The 19,033-nt window shown below is 41.4% G+C and overlaps 1 protein-coding gene across 2 annotated transcripts in view; it reads left to right on the top strand.

Moving 5' to 3' along the window:
• Nucleotides 1–1,270: 1,270 nt before the first annotated feature.
• The window catches only part of MDM1 (Mdm1 nuclear protein), a 104,681-nt gene continuing 86,918 nt past the window's right edge, over nucleotides 1,271–19,033 (top strand). For both annotated transcript variants that reach the window (XM_054844503.1, XM_054844513.1), the window contains exon 1: nucleotides 1,271–1,476. The gene's annotated coding sequence lies outside the window, so the exon portion shown is untranslated. The remainder of the gene's footprint in view (nucleotides 1,477–19,033) is intronic.

The following is a 19,033-nucleotide window of genomic DNA, read 5'->3' as shown; positions in this document are numbered from 1 at the left end:
GCGGCGCCGCGAGGCCGCCCCTCCCCCCCCCCCCCCCCCCCCCCCCTCCCCCCCCCCCCCCCTCCCCACCCCCTACCCCCTCGCTCCCCGCCCGCCGGGCCTCATGTTGGTGCGGCCGCTTTGGCGGTGAGAGGCGGTATCGCCTCCGCGGGGCGCTGACGCCCCCGCCCCGGGTACACACCCCCGGTGCGGAGCGGCTGGTGGCGGGGGCGGAGGAGAGGGCGGGTAGGAAGGGATGGCTGTGGCTCCGGCGGCACTGCCCTGACTGGAAACCTCGCTGGGCCGGGCCGGGCCGGGCCGCCCGCTGTGCGGCTCTGCGGCTTCCCCCGGCCTGCCGCCACCGCCTATGGTGGCAGAGAGGGAGGGAGGCCGGGAGGGAGGCCTCCCTTCCGCGGGCCCGGGGCCCGTGGGGGCCGGGGTCAGGCGGGCACGACGCGTGGACCTCGTCCACACGTTCGGGCTTTGGACTCGGGAGATTTTTACTCGGGGATGGAGCATGAGCAAAATGTGCTATTCTAGGGGCTGGAAAAGTGTGTTAAAGCTGGAGTCCTGAGCCCAGAGTTGCCTTGCAGTACCAGGCCTGCCATCTGTGCCCCGTCTCCAGTCCTGTCAGACGTTCCCGAAGACGCCTTGCGCTCCATAGGAGCGCATCCATTGGGATAACACAGTCCTTCTCACCCCAAGTTCTCACTGGGATAATGCGGTCTTGCTCTACCCAAGTTCTTCTAAGTCCCAAGTAGGAGCCGTACGTTAGTTACAGCTCAGAGGTGGGTCGGAAGCACATGATGGTTGCTTTAAGTTAATTTAGAACATTAAGAGCTGGAAACTTAAATGCCACGGCTGTATTTCTTACACTTCTAAAAGGGCTTTGAGATCCAGTGGTGAAGGGTGTTTTAGAAATGCAACATACTACTGGTTTTATGTAGATTATTATGCCTCTGGATGTGAACAGCCTATCATTAGCCCTGCTGATAGAAAGCATGATGCCCATTGCCTGCAAATAATTATGGTATTTCTTAGCCTTTCTCTTATTTTAGTCCTAAATAATGTAAGTCACATTTTTTTCTGAGTGTCACTAATATTTTCCGGTTACAAAGGTTTTAACTGATAAAGGTTAAAAATAAATGAGCATTTATGTTTCTAGGAAACACTTAGTAAGCAAATAGTTAACATGGTATGTTCAGATAAAACTTTTGCTCAGAGGAAGTCCACAGCAGTGTGTAAAACTGACAGGAAGTTGCAGTAAGGCTTCTGGCAAGGAGAGTGGGTGTGGAGGAAGCACAGGCTTTCTGTTTGTAGCACAGAGATAGAAAAGGGATTAAAAAAAGAGAGAGATTACATTTCCCCAAGTTGCATGATGGAGAGTTCCTTGCTATAAACGTTTGGAGACCATACAGCTTCAAATGAATGTGTGGGAGACGCTAGAGCTCAGAGCAAACGGAGTCAGAGAATGACCGGAGAAATGAACTGCCCTTGGTAAGAGAAGCTTCATCTAGATTCAAGGCATCCAGAAAGTGACGCATTTAAAAAATATTTTTCTTTAGAGTATTGCTCCCAAATCCCAAACGTCATAAAATCTCTTCCAAAGTCCAGACAAATCTCTTGGTGTTTTACGGCTTAAACCCTTGTGCAGTACTTTGATAATGAATCCCTGTAAATGACGGATAATGCAAGAGAGCTCAGGTTGTGAGAAATCAAGTACATAGAAACCAGTCCTTTCTCAGCGGGGCATCCTATGCGGGGCAAAAATCATTAAGGAGAGATGTCAAAATGCATAAAATACAGTATCAAGTAAAAATCATAAGAGCGTCTCATGTAATTATTAGCTGTTTCTATCACCAGATAGAAAAATGTGTCTGTTTCTTTTAGTCTTTTCTGTCTGTAGATACTATTATCAGCTCCCAGAAATATTCATTGCGCAGAGGAAAAGAACAAACAGAAAGATACATCCTCTGCCCTCCCAACTTTCTTCAGTGAACTAGATTAATCACAAATAACAAGCAGTGTTCCAGGAACAGATGTGTGTCATTACCGTGATAATATTTTACAGCGTGCCTTTAATTGCCCTGTGTTTTACGAGCAGTGGGGCAAATACTGCTCTTTGCTATACAAGGAGAAAACAGGAAGGGGCCTTTGGGAGTCTGAGTGAATCTCCCGTGAGCAGATCTTGGCATTTTGAGTTTCATACAGGGGAATCTGAAACTCAGTATTTTAAAAGAAGTGTATATACACATATATACACATATGGTTTACTTAATATAGACTTGCTTGGAGATTGATCACTGTAACTAGAAGAAATAGGCAATTAGGATCCATTCTGAGCAAGAGACAGTGTTTCCTTTTCCCAACTCTCTCAGCCACATACTTTGAATGTAAATTGGGCCCTTAAGTTTGGATTTTCCTATGAATCATCTAACTAATCCTCAGCTCAATTCTTAAACCAGCTTTACTCATATCAGTGTGACCGGCAAATAGCAATTGGTGTGCTTGGTAAGCAGACTCACCCGGTACTCCACACGTCTCGTTCTGCTCAGCTTGCTGAGCATTTCACATGTGCTTGAGACACTCGCTGATGGTCACTCAAACAACTGTGCCAGTGCAGAGGTGCCCCTATGATAGAGCAACTCCCCAGGGAACCAGGAATACGGAATAAACGGGGGAGATAGGACCAAAGTGCTGTTGTGTTGAATGAGAACAACAGAGATGCATCAGCTTTCCTTAGCGGGCCTGCCTGTGCTCAGCATCGATACGGAGTTTTTAAAGAAGGAGGTTGAATACCCAGCCACCTGCTCACAACAAAAAAACCAGAGACCTGCTTATGCCCATAAACCTTAATGACAAATAGAGCTTTCCAAACCACTGTACCACTTGTCCTTTAGGCTGTAACTTCTGTGTCCCAATTTACCAGTTTCCTGCCTGTACTTCAAAAACCTCTTATTTCAATGACCAGTGCTTAGCTGGAGCTAATTCAGCCTGCTCGTCACTAACACAGTGAGCTGTGTGATAATGTCATGGCTGTTGTGGGGAACAGCTACAAGGGAACATAGAAGACCCCCTCTGATGGAAGAGGAGGAGGAAAATACTGACAGATCTTGTTAAAAAGTTATGTGGAATTATTGAGGGGAGGGAGTTGGTAGATTATTTGGGAAAAACGAATATTTTTTTAAATGATGCTTTAATAAAAGCTCGACAGGGTGGCCTTTGGTCACCTCCATATAATTTTTCTAACTTTGGCTGCATTGTTTTCACTGGGTCTGCATGGGTGTTGGAGCAAAGAATGTGGCTCTGTGTATTGCAGTTTCATTACTGCTGAAATACAGCCATCTCTGGGACAGAATGCGGAGCTGCCTTGTGCCAACAAACTCTGAAGTTTAATGGGCATGCGGTGCCAGGGAATGTCATGCTGGCTGCGTGCCAATTAGCTGTGAACTTTTTCTAGAAATTTGTCCTGAAGGGAAAAGAAATGTCATTTGGTTAATCTAGGAGGATGCTTCGCTTTCAGAGAGAAAGCGAAGTTCTCGTCTTTTCTGGTGAATGGACTGAAAAGGGTCGATTCTTAGCTCAGAGACTCGATTGTTCCAGCAAGAGAATGTTTACTAGATCAGAATGTGCTTTGGATCGTGAGAGCAATGAGAAGACATCATCTCCAACAGTAAAGAAAAATGTCTGTTATTTTTGAGAACTATTATGTGTGAGATATCTTTATCCTTCAACGTGATTTTCATTTGGTATTTCTCCACATTCAGAAGATTTAGTCACGTAGAGTGGGAATACCTGCCTGCCTGAAAAGCTCCTTGAAGACATTTCAGAGACATGTCTTCCCCTGCAAACTCGGTGCAATTTCTCCACATCTTCATATCTGTTGATACAACTTCAGCCTGAGATTTTTACACTGATAATTATCAGTTCTACCAGTTCATCATCTTCACTTTTGACATAGCTTCCATTATGCAGTTCTGCATCTTAACCTCTCTTCCTTGCATCTTCCTGATGTATTGCCATTTACTAATCAAAGTTATTGAAACAGGGGTTTAAGCACAAGCTTGACTAAAACTTAACTCCAAGATTTTTCTTCCCTAAGTCTTTTTCACTTTCCATACATTTACCTCATTGTTGAAAATTCTCAGTCACTTCTCTGCTCCTCTTCCTCCTCTAAACTATCTTGCATTAATGCTTTTTCCTATCTCTTAGGGATGTTCCATTACTCTTCCAATTTATCTGCCAATATCCTTTACTGGGCTAACCCTTTTCCTTGCCATTGGCCCAAATCCTACTATTTGTTCATATAGTATAGCCCTCCCTTTATCTTGTGATTTGTCTCCCTCCCCACCCCATGATAAGTGCTTTGAGAAGCAAAATATGCCTTTGTTTTTCTAAGCTGGAGAAGAACAGGCAACAGACACTACTGCAATCTGAATTGTAAATTTCAACATTTGCTTATAGGGGTCTAATTTTTTAATCTATTTTCTCCTGTCTTTGAGAGACTACTTTTTATATCACTGCAGTTACTTCAGATAAAGCAAGGAATAGCTGTTTCACAACATGGCTGTTGTGAAAGCACAGTACTCTGAATTGCAGAGAGATTCAAGAAAATGCCCTGAGCTCTGGAATTTAAATTTTAAAAATAAGGATTAATTTGGTAAAAGGTAAAGCCTACTTTATTTTATCCTGTGTTGAAAAGATCTCTCAAATTGCATTGGACAACCAGCTGATCAGATAAGGAACAAGATTGTCACAGCAACATAAGTGTTTTAAAAGAGTAAATTAAGAATAATGTATCCAATTGGAACTACAGAGGGAATGTAATTACCTGGAGCAGAATCTGTCCAGGATACGGGCAAAAACTTCTCTTGAAAATTAAATAACACGTTTTGGCAATTTCAAAGCTTCAGAAGTTTTACTTCCCTCCTTTTCCAGGAGAACACTTTTAGCAGCACATGATGCAGAAAGAAGGTTACTACCTTCTGAATCACCAGTTCCTGTGATAACCTGGATAGTTCTTCAAAGTCTTCCATAAAAAGACCGGCTGCAATGGCAGTTAACTGATGGTGACTGATACATTCACAGTTTAGATAACAAAACAGTATAAAGTTCTAAACTAATGCTGAGTTTCCCCCATTTATAATTCTGCACTCTTCCTGAGAATGTCCTTCTTCACCCTCTGACCAGATATTTTAGAATAATGCATTGAGCAGAATAGAATAACCTGAGCAAAGACAGCACTGGGACTGTAGTGGTAGTCCCCATCATGTCTATGGGAAGTGAGTACTTTTGACTCTCTTTACTAGAACATGAAAGTACAGAATTTTGATTTGGGAAGAGTGTTTATAATTATAACTGCATGTCAGAACCAACATTTTAACTATCATACCTTTCTTCTGTTCTTTGATTTTTTTCTTTTTCATTGTTTTTCATCCTTTTTTAGAATACTCATTTATATCCAGATTCAGACTCTACTGAAGATAGAGGAAAAGTTACTGTTGATTTTAATGAGCTTTATACCAGGACTTATATTCAGCCTTTGGGGGATGTGCATCATTTAGCAATACTTGCATTTAAAATATATATTCACTTCTGGTTTACGTCAATATTAAGGCAGGAGCAAGTATATTTAATGATGACAGGTCTAAAAATAGTCGGCGTTTTTTGTCCTGCTTCCCCCAGCAGCAGAATTATATCCCAATTAACATAGCAATTTAGACTGAAATATAGATATGGTTTTTCTTTGCTTCCTCTCATTTCTGCCCACTTCAGAATCAAACCTTAATTAACACAATGGGCCAAAAGCATTCACAGGGATCTCTTGAAATCATTAGTTATGTTAGGAGTTCATTAGTTTTGGTACTCAGTTTGGTTAGAAGAACAAAATGTTCAGCACAGAAAGGAGAATTTTTTTCATAACTTTGTTAGATCATTTTCTCCTTAGGTTTCTTTGTAGATATGGCCTTGTTCTTCCATGTCTTTCCTCTGGCCATAGAAGCTGTTGCTGAAACTACAGTCAGGAGAGAGGTCTTAATGAGGATTGTTAAAGTCTACGCCAAGGAATATACATATTCCTTGCCTTTTAAAGCTAGCCAAGAAGCAGGGTAATTTTTTTTTCCCATTTATCTTTTTTGCAAAAAGAATGCATTGTGGATTTTTTAGCTGATAAAAATTTCTTTAATTCTCTCTTAACAAGTCCATAAATAACAAACCCCTCAAACAGCCATTTAATTAAAGTGTTTACCACTAATCCAACTCTGTATTTTAGTTGGAAGGTAATATTTTAGCAAAACTTTGTATCGCCCAGATAACCGATGTAAAACCAGGAAAATGTTGACAAGCGTGCTGATTTTCGATGAGTGCGTATACTCAAACCATCTCCAAATAAGTTGCTACATCTGCCACAGGCCATGGCTCACAGTCTGATCTGGAAAAGTTTTGACATTTTTTCGTGTCGTATGGGTGCTATGATAATCAGTGGCATCGGAGCTGTGCAGAGACGTGTTGACGCCCCGTTTCGTCTCCTCTCGCTCCCTCTTGCCATACTCTTTGGGGCTTGCTGGGTTCATTTTAGCCCATCTTTAAGGTTGGTTTATCAGCTAGTATGCCTACAACCTATTTGTCCCTTTCTGCTGTCACTTTCAGAAGGACTCCGGTCAAATCCCTTCTTGTTCCTTAACTGGCCTGAGGTTCTGAAGAGATTATTTGTGTAATAGATTTATTTATGAATCCTTTCATTTTACTAAGGCTATACTATGCAGTTCTGCTGAACTTCAAATTGAAGAATTCATAATATCCTATTCCCAGGAGATGTCTGTGTTGTTATATTCAATTTTTATCAATAAAAATACGTATTTGAAATGTAAATACTGTCCTCTCCAAATCTTTCTTACAAATTCAGAATTGCTCCAAGGTCCCAAGCCTTTTAACTACTGTGCTACACAGAATCTTCTATTACCACCTCGAGCAGCATAAAATTAATTCTAATTTGTGCTTTACATAGTATTTTAACATTCGGAGGAGGCTGGGTGAAGAGGAGCCCTGTGAATCAAATCACTGCCAAAGAGAGGGACGGAATGGAAGCTGTAGCCCTGGTGTTGCGTTTCCTTGCGTGAAGGCGATACTCCTGTTGCCCTGGTGCTGTGTTTCACAGGCAAAGGTGATACTCCACTGGTGATGCTAGTCGTGCAGCCCGTTTGTGTGTGCCATGTGGCATTTTCAAATTCAGTTCAAGTGAAAGAAGACACGGGGCCATGATTTTAATGACATAATATAAAATAAAACTTCTCGTTGGGTTTTGGGTTTTTTTAATGGTATTGCCACTTGAGTTGTTAGTTTTGCTCCCTGCTTTTCCTAACCCATGTTGTTTTCTACATTATTTCTTTTCCTTCCATTCTCCCTTTTCCTTAAAAAATGAACAAATTATGGGAGTTTCATACTTCAGTGGGGACACAATGAATGGCAGTAACGGATTTCATGCTGTCTTTCTCCAACTTAAATAAATTCATCTAAGCTTTATTATATATAATTTCATCATGTTATAAGACAGCAACGTTCGCCCTCCCCCTCTCCTCTTTATCTTTTATCTTGTCTCCTTTTTTACTTTAACACAGCAGTTTAAAGATTGCAAGTTAGTTCTGGGGTGGAGTTGTGTGATATAATCAATTTCAAGATAGTCTTTACATTTCCTTTCATCCACTATAATACTGAAATTTATGCTCAGAGATCAGCATTTACTCTTACTTTATTTCTTTATGCTCCTTCAAGGATACAAAAAGAGAGGACTGTAGCTTTTTTTCCCCGGAAAACACTCTTAGATTAGCAGCATGTTATTTAACAATTTTGGTACCTAACACTGGATTAAGAGAAAGAGCAGTGCCTTGGAGATAACAGTCATTTTACAGCCAGTTCTTCTGAATAGCTTTTTATCGTTTAAGTGAATTTTTTTGTCTGTCTTTGGGCATTCAGTAATGGAGGAAAAGCCCTCAGGAGGGAATCCTTCCTTTTATAGAAGAAGTTCTGAGGCGCTTCAGGCTTTCCCAGGTTGGCCCATGTCCTGCTCTCCCTGTATTTTCCCTATTCCAGGCATAACATCGTATTTTAGTTCCCAGGAACATTCTGTGCATGATTTAGGCTGTTCATGAAGGCTGCATATGTGCAGATTGCAGTATACAGGCACGTGGACTCCAGAAAGTGAACAGAGCTGCCCACATTATTTAATGTACAGGGAACACCGAGTGTCATCAATTCACAGGGCCAGGAATTCTCAGCATTTTCCACACCCAGGATTTCTGCTCATCTAGCCAGGGTGTGATTAGATGGCCCTCTCAGATAGTGAGGGAGGACAGTGTCAGGACTCCTCACCACATACATACATTCATGACACCTATGTTGAAAAGCTATGTGTCTACCAGTCCAATTTACACTCTGGAGATGTATTTTTTAAATGCTCTGTAATAAGCTACCTATTCACCACAGAGTCGTGAACCATTCTGTCACATAGATGCCTGTCGGCTCCTTACAGCTCATTTCAGGTTTATTAGTGTTATTTCCAAAGTGGCTTAGCCCATAATTAGGAATCCTAAACACCACTAATAAATCAACCCCATTTTCTTTCAGAGTATATCAGTGGTGAAAAGCTCACCAGCTGAACCTGCATGGAAACTGTCATTTCCCTAAAGGACAGTTAAAAACATATCATATACCCAGTGTCCTGTGGTTTGGTATCAGTATCACGTAAAATAAATTCCATGTAGTTACATGGAATTTGTAAGATGGACAAATCAACTTTAATTCTGCCCTTCTATACATGTAATCACATCATATATAAACAAATCACAAAATTCATCAAAGAACATTGTTAAATGCATGTCCAAAGTGAAATTAAACTAATTGGTTATTTGCTTACCCATACACTCCATAAACACATACATGGAGGCAAATAAATAATTTTTGAGACATCAGTTTCCTAATAATTTGTCCACATTTCTAATAGGTTTTGAATGACAGCAGTGATAATATTTGGGAAAACACACCGTACCTATATATATGTAAACATACAGTTAGGATTGCTTTGGGAATCGTATTTTTGAATTTCCACACTTCTTTGCAATGAAATGTTTGACCTTCATGATGTATTAACGTACAGATTTTTTTTTTTAATTTAATATACCGATGAAATTGGGGCAGAGAACACAGATGACTGCCTCTGAGCCCTCAGGCTCCTGATTATCTCAGGATAACTGTGCCTTCCTGGAGTTGCTCAACTGCTGCATTAACAGTCTTTACTGTGAAGAAAGAAGCGTTAGATAAACATCATTCAGAAGGGTATCTCTAATTGTTTGAGCCTACACAAATAATTTGCCCCAAGCATCAGCAGTAGATAGGTGCAGTTTTCAGATCATCAAGAAATATCTTTGGCTCCAATCAACTCAGTGCTGTGTCATCCTCTTGTTTTAATTGACACTGAGTGTATCACTTACTCATTCTAACGTATTTACGAATCTTGATTAAGTCACAATAGTTAAATGTCAATATATTCATAGCTGTTTTATAGGCTAGGCTGTTACCTGCCTTTTTGTGTGTTTGAATACTGCAGGCAGAGACAGTAAAGGACATTTATTTATGCCTGGGTGTTGGCTAGTGCCAGCAACAGCTGCCAGCAGCTGAGGGTGGCACTGGGAAGCCGCAGCGCTCAACAGAGGCATCTCAGTAGGCATCTTCACTCCCTGATTAAGCAGGTTTTTGAAACAAGCCACCATCCTGGTACTTGCAGTCATGACAGAGAGCAGATCTAGGGAGTGAGGAGCTTCTAAGCCTCACAAGGCCACCACACAGATAACTCCACTGGAGTAGGAGACCTTGCAGTTGTCCTCTCCGTTGTGTTTTGAAGATGACCCTCTTTGCCTCTCAGCTTCATATCTTCAGTGCGTGTTTGCTCTCTTTTGCACATCCACCCTTTTGTCCTCCTGCATATGTCACCCAAATCTTCATATAAATGTCCTGCAATTTCCCCCCTGCTCAAGTGCAGAGGTGATGCACCCAGTGTCACTACACCTGGAGTTCATAGCTCACACAGGACACAAAATGTGTGTGTGTGTGTATATATATATACACACACACTACAGGAAGCTTGGCAAAATAGAAGTGTTGGGGTGCTTGGAAACTCCAACTGGAAGGTCTGTTCCACATACGTGAGGCCACTATTACAGTAAATGGCATCTATTTCTGCTGCGTAAAACTAGGGAAAGATTAGTTTCCTTTCCTGGGACCTTACCGTATTTCCGGATTAATTGCATTCAAATGAAATAGAAGGTGCTGATATTATACTGGCAATATCGGATATTCCTGTTTCATTTACTGAAAGGCAAGTTCTGTTGTATGTCCCCATGAATAACAAGTGGCCTGATGGAGGTTCCTGGATGTTGAGATCTATTTGAATGCAGTGAAAATCAAAGTCATTCTATGAGGGAAAGGAAAGAAAAGAAAATATAATTTGATTGCTGTTTTTTTTTCTTTTTGGGTAATTTTATGATAATCTGTCCTCAGAAATAGTTTATCACTAACAATTTGGATATTGATAGAATATCTACAGCACTGACTTTCCATCAGAATCTATGTCTAGGCTATGTTTTATAGACTGTTTTTATTTACATCTTCTCTCTCATTTCCAGATAATTTAATTTGAACTAACATAGCTCCTTTTTTTATTTCTCAAGTTTTTATTCATATGTGACTCAAAATATCATACCCTGTGTCAAAGTATCCATCTTTCCCTTGTGCATATATGTATAAAAGCTCATACATATACACTAAAACATGCAATTTATTTATACAACATGCATTATTTTGACTACATAATACATATACTTACACATACCTATAGCATATATAATTATTATATAGGGGTATGTAATAATAATTACAATTGTATGTATATGTATGTGATGAGAAAGATCATGAGAGGATTGTAACAAACAATATGCCAGCTATTACTATATTATTTGCAGAGAGAAAGTTAACCAAAATAACTGTAATGGATTACATGTGCCTGAAAAAGTATGGAATTGTTGTTATAATTAAAATGCATACTTTACTTTAATCCGGAGAAATGTTACGAGGTACAGAAACCCCATTATTATTACTCATTGATTCCCCACAAGTTGAGAGGTGCATGTTGTGAACATTTGTTCACAGGCAGAAGTTACTGTGCTTTTACGAAGACAGGGCATTGCCGCAGAAAGGCGTTAACGCTTTTGCTCTAGCATTGTGGTTTGTGAACACTGACGGCTTGTGAAGCCTCTCCTCTTTCCAGAGCGAACGCTCACAAACCTGCTGTGGGAAGAGATAAATAGCTAGACTTCAATCCCAGCCTGCTTCCACTCCTCTGAACGGCTCATTCAGAAGCACTCAGCTTTACAGACATTTTATCCTGAGGCTTTTATCACTGAAGGGAAGTGGGGACATGACTTCCCTGTTCCCACTGCCGGCTCCCCAGGTTGCACATAGATCCGCTGCCACAATAGGCTGTAGTTGTGTTTCAGCAGCAAACATGAAACAGGCCATAGCTACAACAGAGAAAGAGGAGGAATAATAATAATAACAACAATAACCACCACCACCACCTCAGCTGTTCTCAAGCTGAGATAGATCCATGGAGTGCCACTGGTATTTTGGTTGCAAGATGATGATATGTGAACTTGTTTAAATGATACATAGCAATGCATTATAATTATACTGATTAAAATGAGAAGAATGGCAGACCAAGCACTTTCGGTTTGGCTGTTCAGATATTGGCTGTGAGGTTTTAAGGTCTGAAAATAAATTTGTTCAGTCATTAAAAAAATGTTTCTATCAGTGCAAAGTTTAGCAGTTTAACGATACTTGCATTCTATGGAACACATATTCTTCAATTTAAACAAATCGAGGGTCTGATCTCATATTTACGACCAAGCGAAAACTTGCAGAGCTCTGAGTGCACAAGGAATGCACAATCAGATTTTAAGAGACTCAACTCTTCAGCTCACAGCTGCCTTGAGTATCCCTTAACAACATCTATTCCTAAGGCTTACTCCCAGCTCCGAGGGAGAGGAAAAGATATTAATTAAGGGTGCTACGCCAGTTCATACCAGCCAGAGATCCAACCTAATAGTTATAGTCCACAATAGAAAGAAGAGTCTTGATGGAGATCTCCAGGATACATATGTTAATTATCCTGAAGATAATTACTGGGTACAATGGTAGGAGATGATGAGTACTCTTTACTCATACTGGAACCTGTGGGCCAAGTGTAAAATGGTGCTGGCTCCTTTCCTACTGGCTGATAAAGTATTAACACAAGAATCAAAGATACTCAGCAATGGTAAGGAAAAAGCCCTATATGAAAACTGCATATATATTAACCAGCAGCTCTTTTGAGCAGAGCAGGAATTTTCAGATTTATTTTGATAGCCAAAAGGGGTGCAAGAAAGTGGCTGCTGGATTTCAAGTAATGAAAACTTTATCCCTTTCTCCTGTCCTGTCACAATAATCTAATATTTCTTCTGGGTTTCTCCAGTCCATGTGTTCTGTATTGTGCCCACGAGGTTTTTCTTAGGATCAGTCCGAGATGTCCATCTGCTGAAAGGATTCCTCTGGACCAGAAAATAACTTGGCAATATGGCTGTTGTGGCCATTCTGCAAATCTTTTGCCCAAGTGCGACAGAAGCTTTCCTGAGTGCCCTCAGTACATTTATAGCACAGAACACTACAACAGAGAGAGTGGGGTTGTGAGCTGAAATTGAAGTTTACTCTGTCATCTAATATAACATTTCTGAAAAGATTTAAGAGCACAAGCATGTAAGAAATGCCCTATGAGGTCAGACCTACGAGGTCAGACCAACGATCTGTCTGGTCCTGTATTCTGCTTTTTACACAGATGGGAGACATTGTCCAGATAGGAGAGCAAGTGAGCCCTGACGTTTTCTGTGGTCCATTCCTCACATATACCCCCAGCACCCAGAACTGTTGAACTGGGGGTGTTGGAGGGTACCTGGTCCTTTTGATATTCATTTATGGACCTGTTCTCTGTGCATGCGTTAGCAGTTGTTCAACTGTTTTTCAGCTGAAGCCTGACTACATGTCTGAAAATGCTCGAAAGCTCAGAGTAAGGTTTGCCACTAATGCTGTGCGCTAAATAGTCACAGTTTTATCAGCATGAAGACAAGTCATAGAAAAAGACAAAGAAATAAATTTCTACCCAGAGGAGGGCCACAAAGATGGAGCACCTCCTGTGAAGACAGGCTGAGGGAGTTGAGGTTGTTCAGCCTGGAGAAGAGAAGGCTCCAAGGAGACCTTAGAGCAGCCTTCCAATACCTGAAGTGCCCTACAGGAAAGCTGGAGAGGGACTGTTTGCAAGGGCAGGTAGTGATAGGACAAGGGGTAATGGCCTTAAGCTGAAGGAGGGTAGATTTAGATTAGATATTAGGAAAAAAATCTTCACCGTGAGGGTGGTGAGGCACTGGAACAGGTTGCCCAGAGAAGTTGTGGATGCCCCCTGCCTGGAAGTGTTCAAGGCCAGGTTGGATGAGGTTTTGGGCAGCCTGGTCTAGTGGAGGGTGTCCCTGCCCATGGCAGGGGGGTTGGAACTAGATGGTCTTTGAGGTCCCTTCCAACCCAAACCATTCTGTGATTCTATGATTCTATGATTCTATAATTTCCTTCTTTCCAATTCCTAAATGTTTTTTTATATTAGATTTTCACTATTTCTTTTCTGTGTGTTTCTAGTTCTTGTGCTCCTGTTTCCTTTCACACTGCACATCCATCCTGTAAAGTAAACAGCTTAGTGTCATCTACCTCGTTGCATTATATTGCATTTATTTCACAAAGATTTTTCAAAGAAGTTCTCAGAAAAAAATTCCGTGACCTTTCATCTTTAAACTGGATATCATACATGGCTTCTCATGTGGCTTTCTCAACTGAAAGGTGTGTGAAAGTGTTCACGAACAAATAGTGGTGGCTTCTAATACTTGGGATAGTTGAGATAGATGCGCACCAGCCTGCATTTCTGTTACAGTTGTCAGTAGAAACATCATGTAATATGCAGAGTTATGCAGAAGAGCAAGACCAAAATTCAGAGGCAATCTGTTGATCCCCATCTGGCACTGTAGTCTCTTTCAGACTTTAAGTGTTGGTAAGTCTCAGTGGCCAAGTGAGGAAGCACCAGATCAGGTCCAAGACTGGTGCCTGAAGTGGCTCCAGGATTTAGTGCCACACATTCACCCCTCAGTTGTTAGACCAGTTGTTCTCACCGCATGATCAGGCTGGTGAGACCCTTGCCCCTGCTGTCCTGGACCTCTCTAGGGAGGACCAGGGCAATGTGTGGGGTGTGTGTCCAGAGACATTGCTGTGAGGGCCACGAGGCCACGGAGGTCCATCTGGTTGCCTTCCTCGGTGCCCAGGAAAGTGCAAGGCATGGCAGAGGATTTCCCAGGCTGGGTGCCCAAAGCCAGGCACAAGGGCACAAGCCAGCTGGGGCAGCCCACCCGGATCAGAGCCAGCAGCTACACAGTGTGCTGTGCTACAGCATTTCCTTCTGCCTGGCCTTATGGCTCCTGCTCTGCTGCTGAGATATAATCCGTAGTTTTAAAGCTTCTTGAAAGCTGTCTGTTAGTGATCACAAGGGGTGGGAGGGACAGACCTCTAACTTCCCATCAGGTTTTTCCACTGATTAGAGTCTGGCCATATCTACAAGTTAACAGTCCTTCGTAAGTAATGTCCCCGTAAATCAGAACCTTAATTTATTAAGTGAGCTGCAGAAAACATACCTCCTCTTCTACCGTGCACACTTAAAGAGTTCCGCCAATAAATTAAAAATTGCCTCCAAAATAATTTTAATTCCCCAGGGATCATACAACACCTCCCAAGTCTGTCTTAGTGTCATTCTTCCAGTCTATTTTGCACTGCAGTTGAACAGAGCTCATACCTAGCAGCAGTTCCTCCAGAACACTACATGTGAACTATAGGTCCTCCTGGGCCTGGTGCCTATGGCACTGTTTGTCTTGAACTTAGTCCTCTAGGGATCTAAGCAGATTTGTCATTTAGAAGCAGATGGACTATAAGGTGGTATCAGGACAACTGCAGGAAAATTAAAAAATAAATATACCTGCATTGTAAGAGAAATGAAGCTCTTAATTATTCAGCATTTATCACCTGCTTGGGACAATATAGCTTTGGGATTCACTAAAGGCTTCATTTTATTTTGAATTTTTTTTTCAACTTCATACAGTTATACCAACCTCCCTTATACGCCTTTCAACATTACAGGCTGTAAGCAGCTCTGCCCTGCAGACACAGTTTTAGGAAAGGCCAGAATCCTTTTATAATCTAGATATTATTGAAAGGTAAGGTTACACTTTGGGCACTAGTCTTCCCTAGATGGGGGAAATATGCAGATTGTCTTAATTTTTCAGTATCTCCTCCAGTACAGAGGGAAGTTAGACCTGAGTCCTTGTTTCCTTCCCAGTGAGGGTGCAGACCCGCTGCTTCATACAGTAAAAAGAAATACGTTTGTCTCTACACCCTGTATAAGATCTTCCTTTAATTTCTTACCAGGGTATCACGGGAAGGTCAGATGAAATCTGGCCCTAGAGCATTTAATCTGACTCATTTTTTTGTACAGCTTCTTTCATGTAAACAGTACAGTAAAGCACTTTGCAGAACAAAGGAGTATTTGAGAAGCCTGCTAAAGATGTTGGGTTCATTAGATTCACATAAGGCCAAATTCTGTCCTTCAGGACACACCTTTCATTAGGAGTTAGATCATGCATCCGGGGAATGGAAATTATCCTTTAATGCAGTTGTATCAAAGAGATTCCACTTGACAGTTTTCTCATTTCTTTCCACAATTAGAAATGCTAGCAAAAGCCCTAGAACAATAGTTAGTTTTTCCTTTGATTTATTCCATGTCTCAGGCTCGTTGCTTATTTTTTTTTAAAATTCTGTATGACCATGGGAGAGCCCTGTTTCTGTTGGCAAGTTGCAAATGGCTAACTTTCCTCTCCTGCTTTTGCTCTCCCAGAAACCAGCTCTTCAATTTCCGCCTATTTCTTGGCCTCTGCAGAATGAGAAGGAAGACGTTGTTCCAAGAAGGGACCCGCTTGTTGTCGTTCATGGCCCAAGGTCTGTCTCTCTGAGTCGGCTGGGCCTTCCTTGCGAAGATGGGGATGGAGAGTGGAAAGGCTCTGTTGTGTTACACAAGCGATAGGGGAGGTTGGGGAGGCAGATGGTATCAGCAGGACAAAAAGAGATGAGGCAAATTTGCAGATAAAAAGTCAGTAAATGTGCTAACAGCACTAGGCAGCAGTGGACCATCCAACATCCCTGAAACAGCAATTCTACTTGTTGGGACACTGAGAAGAGTGGACCACAGAAAGCGTCTAGACTCACATGCTCTCCATGAACAACGTGTTCCACTGCCAGTGTTGAAGACAGAATATTGGATGAGATGGATCATTAGTTTGACTTAGTGGGATGTTTTTGCTGCTCTTAATTAGGGCCTGATATTTGAAATTATTATTGTTTTCCAGTGAAAATTTCATAGCACTTGGATTGTAATAGCGATCATGAATCAAGTTAAATAAGCAGAAGTCATGTTTGTCCTACTTTTTTTTGCCATAGGATGCTTTTTTACGTCATAGGTGGTGTTCTTTACTGTCCACTTGCAGCATATCATATAACTAGTGGTGTCTCAGTTTGTATTTCTGAGGGGGGTGCATCTGAAAGGCACTGCCTGAAGGGAGAGAGGAAGGGAGAGAGCTGGAAACAGATAATGTACCAGATGTGGGGTCATTCTTTTAAAATCCAAAATTTCTGTTCCAATTTTTAACAAAAATCTAGGTTTTATTCCAGGTAGAAGGGTGATCAAGTCTGACATAGTGATTTTTTTTTTTTCAGAATCACATTCAGTTATCAATCTGATTTACCTCGCTTAATCCCTTTGGAAATTGTATCTGACCTAATTTTTTTAGCAGTGACTCTTACAGCAAGAACAAATAATAGGGGTGACCCAGTGCATCTGCCATATCTCTTTCTCTGTAATGTGGATTCTTCTAGTTTCAGTCCACATTCATCTGTGAAGAGACAAAGTCAAAGATCAGTTCAAAACAGCCAATACATTCCTGCAAATTCACATTTGGCAGTACTGTAAGTGGGTAAATATTGCCAACATGTATTGATTGCTTTTTCTTCTTCAGCCAACAGACCCAAAGTTATCTGCCAAATATTCGTTTTTTGTAAATGACACCTCATATTGCCTGATGTTGCGTGAGCTGTATCAATTCACAGTGAACCTCACCTGCTCTGAGAGTGTTATTGGCTCTATAGGGAATTCCACTCTTTTCAACAACAGATTTTGATTCCCCCTTTAATCCAAATTTAGCAGAGAAACAGACTGCTAACAGTAAGACTTACAGTTATGGCCATTTGTGATGTTTTAGGGAGTTGTCTGTCTCTTAAATTGCTGTGGCGTTGCAAGGTGGAAACCTTATAAATTGCTTTTATCTCTCTTGGGCCATTATTATGTCTCTGTGTGTGCATGCGTGTGCACTTGTGTGTGTTTGTGTAACCTGATAAGATGCCTTACGGTCTATTCTGTTAATATGTCTTCTGCATGGCTCCCGCTGCAGCCAGCAGCTGAGCTGCCCTCACCGCTCGTGGTGGGTGATGGAGAATGCTCAGAATTCAACAAGTGTCCGCTGGCTCAGCTGCTTTTTTATCCCCTACAAAGGCAGGCCTGCAGTGCGGAGGAAAGCACGCTCTGCTCCAAGCAGCAATATTCTGGGTTGCTGGTGGTCTTGAGGGAGAGGCTGTTCTGGATTCAATGACAGATGGGGGGAAAAAAAAGTTTCCCCAAAGAAGTTCTTTCCCTTTGCCAGAAACAGACCTGTTTTATGAAAAGAGCTATGGAGCTGGATGTTGTTGCATCTTCTAGGTATAGAAGCTGAGAAAAGGAAATATTTTATTGACTTATATTGTTCTTATAAGGATTATAAAGTAATTACTGCTTCTACCATGATGAGGTCTTAATAGCTCCAATATCAATGTCCTAGGCACTACAGAAAAGTGGCAAAGAGATATACCCTGCTTTAAGAAATACATAGGCTATTTCAAGAAGATGTTGGAAATCCATTATTGCTGCTTTTGACATGACATTGGTGGTTATAGTGAAGATCTGTATGAATAAACAAAATCAATAATGCAAGATGAATGCCTCCCTTTAACAGCAACCGCTGCATGAAGTAGTTTGTTTAAGAAACCTTTCCTGCATTGGAAGTTATACAGTGACTTATAAATGCTTTCACTATTGGGTCTTTTTCTGCCATGGTCATTAATCAACTCAAACTTTCATTTAGCTTACCGTTATGAAGAAAATTGTGTCTCTTGTATTGCATAGCTGCAGTGTGATGGGGAAAGTTCAGGCCCTTCCATCTCTCACCTAACTCTTCCTCAGTTCATCTGTGCAGTGGCAGGAAAGGAAATGAGCTTAATAGCCTAGCGAGTGTTAGCTCCGTTAGCTGTTGGTACTGAGACTAGCCCATCTGGGAGAGCAGCTGGAGAAGGCTTGAACACCATCCCTATACCTCACCTCAGTTTTTCTGTTCCCCATTCCCAAAAAATGGGCTTGAACTAGGAGTGATTTAACTCCATAATAAGATTCATATTATTTGATCAGTCCCTCAAATAGAAGAAACACCATCTTTCATTTCAAAGTATTTGTGGTGCTAAAAGCCTCTTTTTAATTTTTTTAAAAATTCTTTTTAAATGAAAGGAAACTGAGGCAGAAAGGAACAGTAGCATGAGGAACAGAACTTCAAGGCTTCAGTGGAGCGGTCTTCCTCCCTTTTTGTGCAGAGGGATATGGAGGTCCTCATGTGGGGTCCTTGTGATAGGATGGATGGTGCAAGCTGCTGATTTACTGTTTTGAAAGAGCTTACAGCTCTGCAGTTGGAGGGCTAATGGGTAAGGAATTATTACCTGCTCTTGGATCTCAATTATGCAATCTTTGTCTCTGATC

This window comes from Grus americana, chromosome 1 (assembly GCF_028858705.1).
Source record: "Grus americana isolate bGruAme1 chromosome 1, bGruAme1.mat, whole genome shotgun sequence".
Classification (NCBI taxonomy): domain Eukaryota; kingdom Metazoa; phylum Chordata; class Aves; order Gruiformes; family Gruidae; genus Grus; species Grus americana.
The sequence above is the reverse complement of the archived record's forward strand: the minus strand, read 5'-3'. Positions and strand labels throughout refer to the sequence as shown.